Source organism: Schistocerca serialis, chromosome 1 (assembly GCF_023864345.2).
Source record: "Schistocerca serialis cubense isolate TAMUIC-IGC-003099 chromosome 1, iqSchSeri2.2, whole genome shotgun sequence".
Taxonomy (NCBI): domain Eukaryota; kingdom Metazoa; phylum Arthropoda; class Insecta; order Orthoptera; family Acrididae; genus Schistocerca; species Schistocerca serialis.
Window position 1 is genome coordinate 808754349 of NC_064638.1, and position 9102 is coordinate 808763450.

Genomic DNA, 9102 nt, shown 5'->3' on the forward strand with positions numbered 1-9102 from the left:
AGGTGTAGGTACGCGCGCGCACTTTTGTGTGTGTGTGTGTGTGTGTGTGTGTGTGTGTGTGTGTGTGTGTGTGCGCACGCGCGCTGTGCTCACTGTCTGATTCCGATATGGGCCTTTTTGGATGAAAGCTTATTTGTTTGACAGTATTTTTGTTGTGCCTATCTGCAACTCGACATTTCTTCTATATGGTGAGTAATAATCTATCCTTTTCTTAATACTGTCATTATTCCAGTCTGGATTTTCCATTGTTTGAAATGGAAATTTATGTTTCTTAAATTAATAACTAGGTCTCTCTAAATGGATTGTTGCTGAATGTAGATAAGACACTACAAGCTATTCAGTAGTGTGGGAGGCCTGGCGACTGTGTCTGAAACAATTTGAGGATAAATCAGAAAATGAAACAATATTCTGAAGTCACAAGTTGCATATCTTAAATTTCGAAGGTCTGCAAGTATTGCATTGTAGATAAAATTTCTCATCCTGCAGGTGAAACTGTCAAAAAGTAGAATTTCTTTTCCAGTTTGCAGTTATAAATGGCTTCTGGTAACATGTTATGGGGTAAATTGTCACACTGAGGAAAACAATTGTTTGTTGCATGGGTGTGTATGTAAGATGAGATCTAGTGCCAACTCTAGAACTTTTTGTAGGCAGCTTTATAAAGAGGTGTACTTACTACCAAAAGCCTCATAATACATTTACTCGGTTATGAACACAGTTTAAAAACAATAACATTCACAAAAATAATACTAGAAGTAACAATTCACACTGTCATGCAGCCTTAATGTGGCACATAAAGGAATGGGGTATTCAACCATAAAAATCTTCAACCACCTACCGAGTGATGTGAAGAATGTAATTTACACAAAAATAAACATCAGATGCAGAATAAACTCATATCTGTAATGCCATAGGATCATTTCATTTGATTTGATAACTCATACTACTACTTGAAATAATTTTTGAATATTTGTGTTGTATATTTTCCGCTGGGAAAGTGTACCGTAAGTGTGAAACTGGTGTGTTTCCCTTCATAAGCAGAGGCCAGAGGCTGCAATTATGATCCACAAAACATGCAAGTAAATAATGTTCAGTAGTTATTTGCATTTTAAATTATCAACTAATGAAATTCTTAGAAATTTAATGCAAGATATTTGTTGTGTTACTTCTGCTATTGTTTTTATGTACCTAAAATTCAGTCAACCATTTTCTTATCATTAACCAGCATTTAACCCTGTGTAAATAATCTTTCTGCTGGTTATGTTGTTGCAGAGTAACCCCCCCCCCCCCCCCGCTTTAAGTTAGTTTAATTGTCATTTCATACAAAGTAGGTATCATGTGAAGAGCTCTGGTTGTGCTGCTGGCAAGTGATATGGTAATACAATAAATCATTTTTTTAAGAACTGAGAATAACAGAGGGCGTGACACACATAACAAACATTTCTAACTTGTGTTCTCATGCATAATTCTGCTGTAGCTTGCCAGCCAGAAAGTTAAGACTTAGCACAAATATCATGAATAAATACTGGAAGATGTGTAAGAATTCCAAGATTTTAGGAGAAGCCTATACAAAATTTGCCATTATATTCTTTACGCAATATTTTAAACACTTCTCTCAGGAGTCGTCGTCAAGCAAGGTTAACAGAAAACTTTGTGATGTTTAGAAGGTAGGAGAGAGGTGCTGGCACATTGAAACTGGGTGAGGCAAGACCAACAAACAGTTTCAATCTATTAACAGTATGAAAAAGAATCCATTTTTGAAAATATAACGTAATTGGATAGATAAAAAATTTACTCATCAAGTGGTGACAGGAGAAAACGCACACAGGATGTTCAAAAATTCCCATTAAATACTTCTAGTACTTGTAGAAGGAAGTGAGTAGATAATATTTTGAATGGGAACCTTTGTCCAGAAATGTATCATTCCCATTCTGCAATGGTTTCAGTTCAGATGTTTATCACTTCTGCTTGAGGAACTGAATCAGGCACGGCGTAGTACAATTATTGGGTAACAATTAGAAAGGAAACATAAAGGAACCTCCAGTTATCACTTAAGCACAGTTGTTAATAGTAACACATAAACATTATTTTTTTACATTACTCCAAAACAAAACAGAACCCAACATACCATACGTACAGAACAGTAATGATGCATTACAACAGTGGCTTGATGTGGCAACCACTGTTGTTACAGACATTGTACCTATGAAGTACGTTCTGGTGCACACACTATCCCATCTGGTCTCTATTCAGTTTCTAGTGCTGTGGCCAGAACTTATGCCAGCAGATATTCCCATCTCTACAGGAGTCTTGTATATTATTCTTTGCATTCAACCCCACAAGTAGTTGTCCATATGAGTTAAATCCAACAATTGCAGCTGTAATGCGGTTCAACCATCTCAGCCTATCCAGTTTTGACCATATATTCTGTTGATATGTCTCTGAGCCAAGCATTAGAAGTGAGGTGTTGTACCATCATGTTGAAACTGCATTTCCTGATGGACATTCCGTGGCACAACATCCAAGTACAGTCCAATACATTTTGTGGGAAGATAAAGTATGCAGGGCCAGTTAGCTGGAGTGGCAGGAGGTATTGTCCAATTACATGACCTGCCTACACATTAACATACAACCAGTGCTGATACCCCATTAATGCATGGCACAAGCGTTTTTGTCTTTACAGACATTGCTGTTTTGTGAATTCAGAACACAGTCCCTACTGAAATTATAGTCACCTGTGAACAGAACATGACTTGAAAACACATGTGTCAATGCAACAAGGTAGATCTTAAGTGACATCAGGTGACTCTGTGACATAGTACAAGTCATTCTGCCTACCCAGTTGCATACCAGGACAAGTAACTCTAAGACTTTCCTCTACCCCTCAGCAGGCGTGGACATGTTACACATCTGAATTGGAATCGCCATAGAATGGAAACTACATTTTTGGACACCGGTTCATTTTCAAAATATTATGTACTCACTCCCCTCTACAAGTCATAGCATTAGAATATCAATTGTCAGTTACTCAATACGTTTGATGCAGTTTCTGACAAGAGTCAGTACCAAAGTTCTGTTGTAGATCTGGTCATCATGCAGACCTGCTATAGTCAATTAAATTGCTCCTGCAACTGAAGCTGTGCTTTTCATTGTTGTTACCAACATATAGTTGTAAATCCACCTTCGTTCTGAACATGGAGATGATGATTGCCCAGTCACCTTGAAAAATAAAATAAAACTCTGACCACTTCTGCTTCAGCAGACAGTAAGTAATGTATTTTATCCAAATCTCATGGAGAATATTTATTCATCATGCCTGCCTAAAAACTCTTCTCATTCCACAAAAGACAGTTTGTCCCACAAGATAACAGTCACTGTGTATTGGATGCTGAACTTGTTATGAACAATTCTGTGTTGCCCTTCCAGATGCAATGAAGAAGCTATATGATACCCAGTCAGTCTTGAGTTCATTTTGGTAGACATTTTTGCTTTTTGTATCCAGATTTTGAAATGGAGATCCTTACTAACCTCCAACAGAGAATATCACAGGAAGCTAAGATCATAATTAACAACACACATTGGGCAATAACTTAGCTGCAGTGCTGAACTGAATAATGTGGTCCATTTTGAAACACACATATCATTAAGTAACAAGAAACACCACTGCACAAGTCCTCGAAGAAGTCAGATACCTTATAAAGAGGAAATGAGTTAGAGTGCTAGTTGATGAAATATTTAACATTGTAACAGCTGCTTGGTGCACTTGTTAGATAAAAGTTGTGTATAAATGTGGTGTACATGGACACCTCATTAGCCATCAGGTTAATTCCTCAGATAATCAATTCTCCACAGAAACTAGGCAGTCATTATGTCTGGAAAAACAGAAAGTAATCGCACATCATCTGTGGGAACATGATATTTCTGGATCATCGGAAGTCGCCCTGCCAATCCTTCAGTCAGTCTAATTTGTGTGTAACACTACAGTGTCCCTGGAGGAATAGTCAATATTCAGAGATATGACAGGAACTATCATTCAAAATGAAAAAGGGTAGTAAACATCAGTTCTAACACGGATACCTTGAGAGCTGTGAACACATGTTCATCTTCACTACAGTGAAACACATCTATTCTAAAGAACAAATGGTCACAGCTCTTAAGGTGTGAATTGTAGAGCCCATTTTTATCAGTTGTGTTTTTTTTTCTTCCCCCATACTACCTCCTTCCAAAATATGTAAGGCAAAGAGCTTTCATTAGCAGAGATTTGTTTCAGAGTATTGAAGATGTAGTAGTGCTCATAACTCTTAATCTGTGCATTGCAGAGCCCATGTTTACTAGACTTTTTTGCTTCAAATGATTGTTCCTATCATATCACTGAATACTAACCATTCCTCCTGTGTCACAACCAAACTTCTGCACTTCAAAACTCCATTGCATATAAATTGTAAGACTTCGTCTTTAACAGACAAAAATGTTATTTATTCCTGTCAGCACTTCAACCAGCACCCCTGCTGCTGCTGCTGCTGCTGCTTTTCTTCTTTCATAAATATCATTGTTCCTCAAGCTGCTAAGTATGTTTAATAATTTTAATATCCCAGAGGGAGGAAAAAGTTATCTTTATCTATCTTTGTTGATTGTAATAATTCTATAACTTGATGTTTCCATTTTATGAAATTTACTAATGCTACAGCTGCTATGGTCTGTGCCTAAGAATAATCTCCCTTTTCTTGCTTCTTAAGGGGATACGGAATCACCTATCCCCGCAATGTTAATATATGCCTACTATAGGGAACATTTTCTCACAAACTACTGGAGACAGAGAGGTAAAAATTTTACTGTATGTGCATTCATATGTTACAACAATACTGAAACAACAGTTTATTGTCAAAGTATTTTCTTACAGAGATATTGTACATTTATTTTTAAGTAAATTTTTTCCATCGCTTTTTACTAGACTATCACCCCTAAGTCTTTTGTAAATCAAGTAATTAAAAAATCGTTGTTTCAGTATGTAATAGGGACCTATGTCACTACGTCATAAAAATTTCAGACTTCTAGGTTGACCAGTACCTGAGATAATGTTCCTAGATTAAGTAAAAAGTAAATTTACGGGAAACGGAGAAAGAAGATTAAAACATTCCTGATCCGTAGCTAATACCCCCTTCACAGTCTTCATAATCATCTTCAAGTCTTCTTTTGGCACCCCTCTGCACCTGTCTTGCTTTTTTCACTAATGTCTTGATTATATTATCAGCATGCCTTAGTCTGTGCTGATCTAAAAAGAACATAGCACGTACCGTACGGGAACCAACACACATACCCAACTTTTGAAGGACCTGGCATTTAGTTATATTTCCAAGATTGAAGGTTGCCACAGCATCATACACACCAAAATGTAGTGTATTAATTCCGACAAACACTGTTTTTGGGAGACGATGCCATATCACACTATTCAAGCACTCGTTGGGGTTCTGCGTTTTTCCGTGAAGACATTTCATCAGAAGACTTCTGTCAGCCAGATCTCTGAAAATGGGCTTTATTTCTGCCATGATGGCTGATGGTAGACTGTGGTGGTGAATGTATTTCTCTCCTGTTGTTAGTCCCCTATTGTATTTACACCAGCTGTTTTCACCTTTGGGGCACAAACCATGTTGTGGATGCTCATCCGTGGATGCGGTGTGGAAATATAAAGCCCATATAGCTCTCCTCATTTCTTCAAGATTGCCTGTATTTTGCCTGATTGCAAGGCCATAGCAGTTCTGAATGTGGTCTATTATGGAATCAGTCAATCTTCCTCTGCCATCCAAGGTTTTCCCATCATCTAGTTTTTTCCCTTTCATAACTGATTTTAACCTTCTCAGCCTGGCACCCATTCTCTTCTGCACATGTCCTATACATTCAAGTTTGCTTATATTTACACTGTTCCCATATGGTTTGCTTTCCAAAACTTCTTTGAATGCTTTAGAGTCACCATCTCCCAGATATTTGACATAGCGAACATTATACCACTGTGAAGAGCGATGAAAAATTTTCTTCACCCCAGCAACCTCCATGCCACCACTACTACCATAATAATTAGCAATACAGTCATCACTGTGTTCATTTTTCAGCCTGCCTGTGCACCTACAGTATTTAGACATTATTGCAACATCAATAACCTTGCCAGTATCAACACTAGTTGCTGTTACAACACCATTGTTGGAGGTGTGGCCCCTTTTCTGCCACGTGCCATCAAACGCCACTGTGAGGTCACGACTGCCGTCATTTTCTTCCACTGCTTCTTCCACAGCAACCTGCATTGACTTCTGTGCTACATCTTCAACTGCAGATCCTAGTACATAATTGTAAGCTTCAAACTTTGAAGGTGCACTTGGAAGATTTAGAACACCACATAGCATATCACCAGCTGCTTTGCCCTTACCAATTGCTCGCAATCCATAAACTAACCTAATATTTACACTATAAAGTTCAGTTTTCTTGTATCCATTATTTACAGTTACTGAAACCGAACTTGGAAACTTACAGCTGTATTTACAAACACTGCATATTAAATTAAACTGGGCAGCCAGGCCAACATGGGATTCTACTTTCAGAGAAACGTTTCCATGACATTTTTTGCAGCACAAACTGTTTTCAAGAGCTTCACACAATATATTCGTATCAATGAGTTCAAAAACTTCATTCCCTCTATCAAGTAAATTATATTTCTCTTCCAAATCTCTTAGTTTTTTATGAGAAGCACTGTTTTCATTTGGTGTAAGTTCGTTCGGCAAATCAGTAATAAGTGGATTCACATTTTCCAACAGTGATGATGATGAACTGCTTTGCTTTGCTAATGAATCATTATTTCTTTTCTTTTGCCAGTTCACACGCTTTTTAAATACTTTTGCTTTAGCTCTAGGCATTTTCACTGCGAAAAATGAAGCACTAAATACGAAATAACTCAACAACAACTACTTTCTTATATCACACTGTTTACAAAACAGTCCCGCCACAAAGTCAAAGAGTAACTTGAGGAAACCAGAGAGAAACATTTTCGGGCAACTAGTGTATAAATAGTCGCTGGAAACCGGGATATTTGAATTCATGTCACTTTAAAGGTACTGCCAAAAAGTTCATGGTCAGCCACGAGAGACGTGTATAACTAAAGCGCAATACCCGATCTCACAAATATATAAAAATAAAATAGTTATAATTGTAGTAGAGCTATGTATGATACGTCATTTTAAAGAGGAAACATGGCAGAATATAATACGCCAATAAAAAAAAATCGATTTTTTAACCCAAAATCCGATTCCGTATCCCCTTAACTGAGAGGTATGAGCAGTGATAATTATAATATAGGTTTAACCATTTTTAAAAGTACAGAATATTCACACAACTCAATCATGTACACAGACTGAGAATACCTTTTCAGAGATTCTTCTTTGCTTCATCACAACATTCTGCCTTATGGAGACTCTTTTTCCCTTCTAGCCATGGGTGATGTGGCCAAAATCTCCACACTCCCATTGCTCACTCTGAAGGCTTCATCCACACAACTAATAGTGCTTGGGAAAATATTCTGTTACTATTAATTTTGGGATGGCATTCCACAGTATTGTTATACAGCAAAGATGAAATATATTTACAGTCTCTCAGAAGTGTGTAAATATTTGGCAGGTTTTTGGAATATATAATGTGGCACGTAAGTGGTGCTTTATAGCACAGGTAAAATAACTTAATGATTGAGAGATGGCAGTGTCGAGAGGCAGTACCGGTGGCTAGTACACATCGTGCGATCAACAGTGTGCGCGCAAACCAAAAGGGGGGGGGGGCTTTAGTTTTGTGGCCCCAGGTGCAGCATTTGTGGTCACTGATGTTTACAGCAGTATCATAAACAGTTAGCTGTCTAGTTATATCATTAGAATTTGTGTTTGAAAGAAGTTTTACTATCCTTTAAATTTTTTATCTTACCAGGTAGGTGGTCAGAGCTTTTTGTAGCTGAATACCTCACTTCTTTCTGTGCCACACTAAGGTGGAATGATGGATAGTTTAAAGCATTTCTCCTTCTAGTGTTATATTTATGTTTACATATTACAATTGTTTGTTGATAATGAACTCCACAAGGAAGTAAATGTACAGTAAAGCTGTTGTCAGTACGCCCAAGTGTTTGAAAAGATGGCTGCAAGAGGATTCAGCATGGGCAATAAGTAAAGGAAAAGCATAAGTCTTTCCCCAATTACAAAGGTTTATTTCCAAGAAAGTACACTAACTACTGTTATGCAGTTTGTTGGAAATGGTAGCTTAACTCATAAAGCTTTTTTTTTTTTTTTTTTTCTCCATGCACTTTCACATGTGCTCCATTTAACATCTAGACGATTCTATCATTACAGCAACAGTTTGTATAGACATGCTGGAACTTTTATTGCATCTTATTTACAGACTTTTTAATGATGGGTAGTGTTTAAACAGGATGGTACACTACCACATCGTTTAATTTTGTAACCACTGCTTTCATTTCACAAAAACTTCCATCCTTTTCACTGTGGCTTCCTTGCACTTTCTGTTTATTTCATTCCTAAGTGATTTATGCTACTATATTCCTGTCTTGTCCTGAATATTTTTTTACTTCCTACTTTCCATCCATAAAAACCCATATAGGTTAAGCTGCAGTTTGCAACAAATCACATAGCTGTGTTCTATATCAATAGTTCCATATCAATAAAGACTGTTTGCTCACCTTTTATTGTTGTGATTACCTGCTACTTTGCGTCAAACACTGGTTTTCTTCAATGATGAATCACACCAGAATATGATAACCATAGAACATTAGTGTATGAAAGGAAAACTAAATCAACATTCTGAAATTTTTTTCTCCAAAATCTTCTCTTATCTGCAACACAAAAGTTACAGAGATTAGATATGTAAGAGGTTCTGTAACATGCCTTCCAGTTTAGGCTCTGATCAATATTAAAAAAACACCTAATAATTTTATAATAGTCTGTTTGCCTTCATGCATTATTTCTAATTATGTGCCCAGGCCTTATGCAGTACAGAACTGCATGTATTGTGTTGTACCTAAATTCATTGACAGTCCATTTGAAGGGAACCAGTAACTAATCTTCA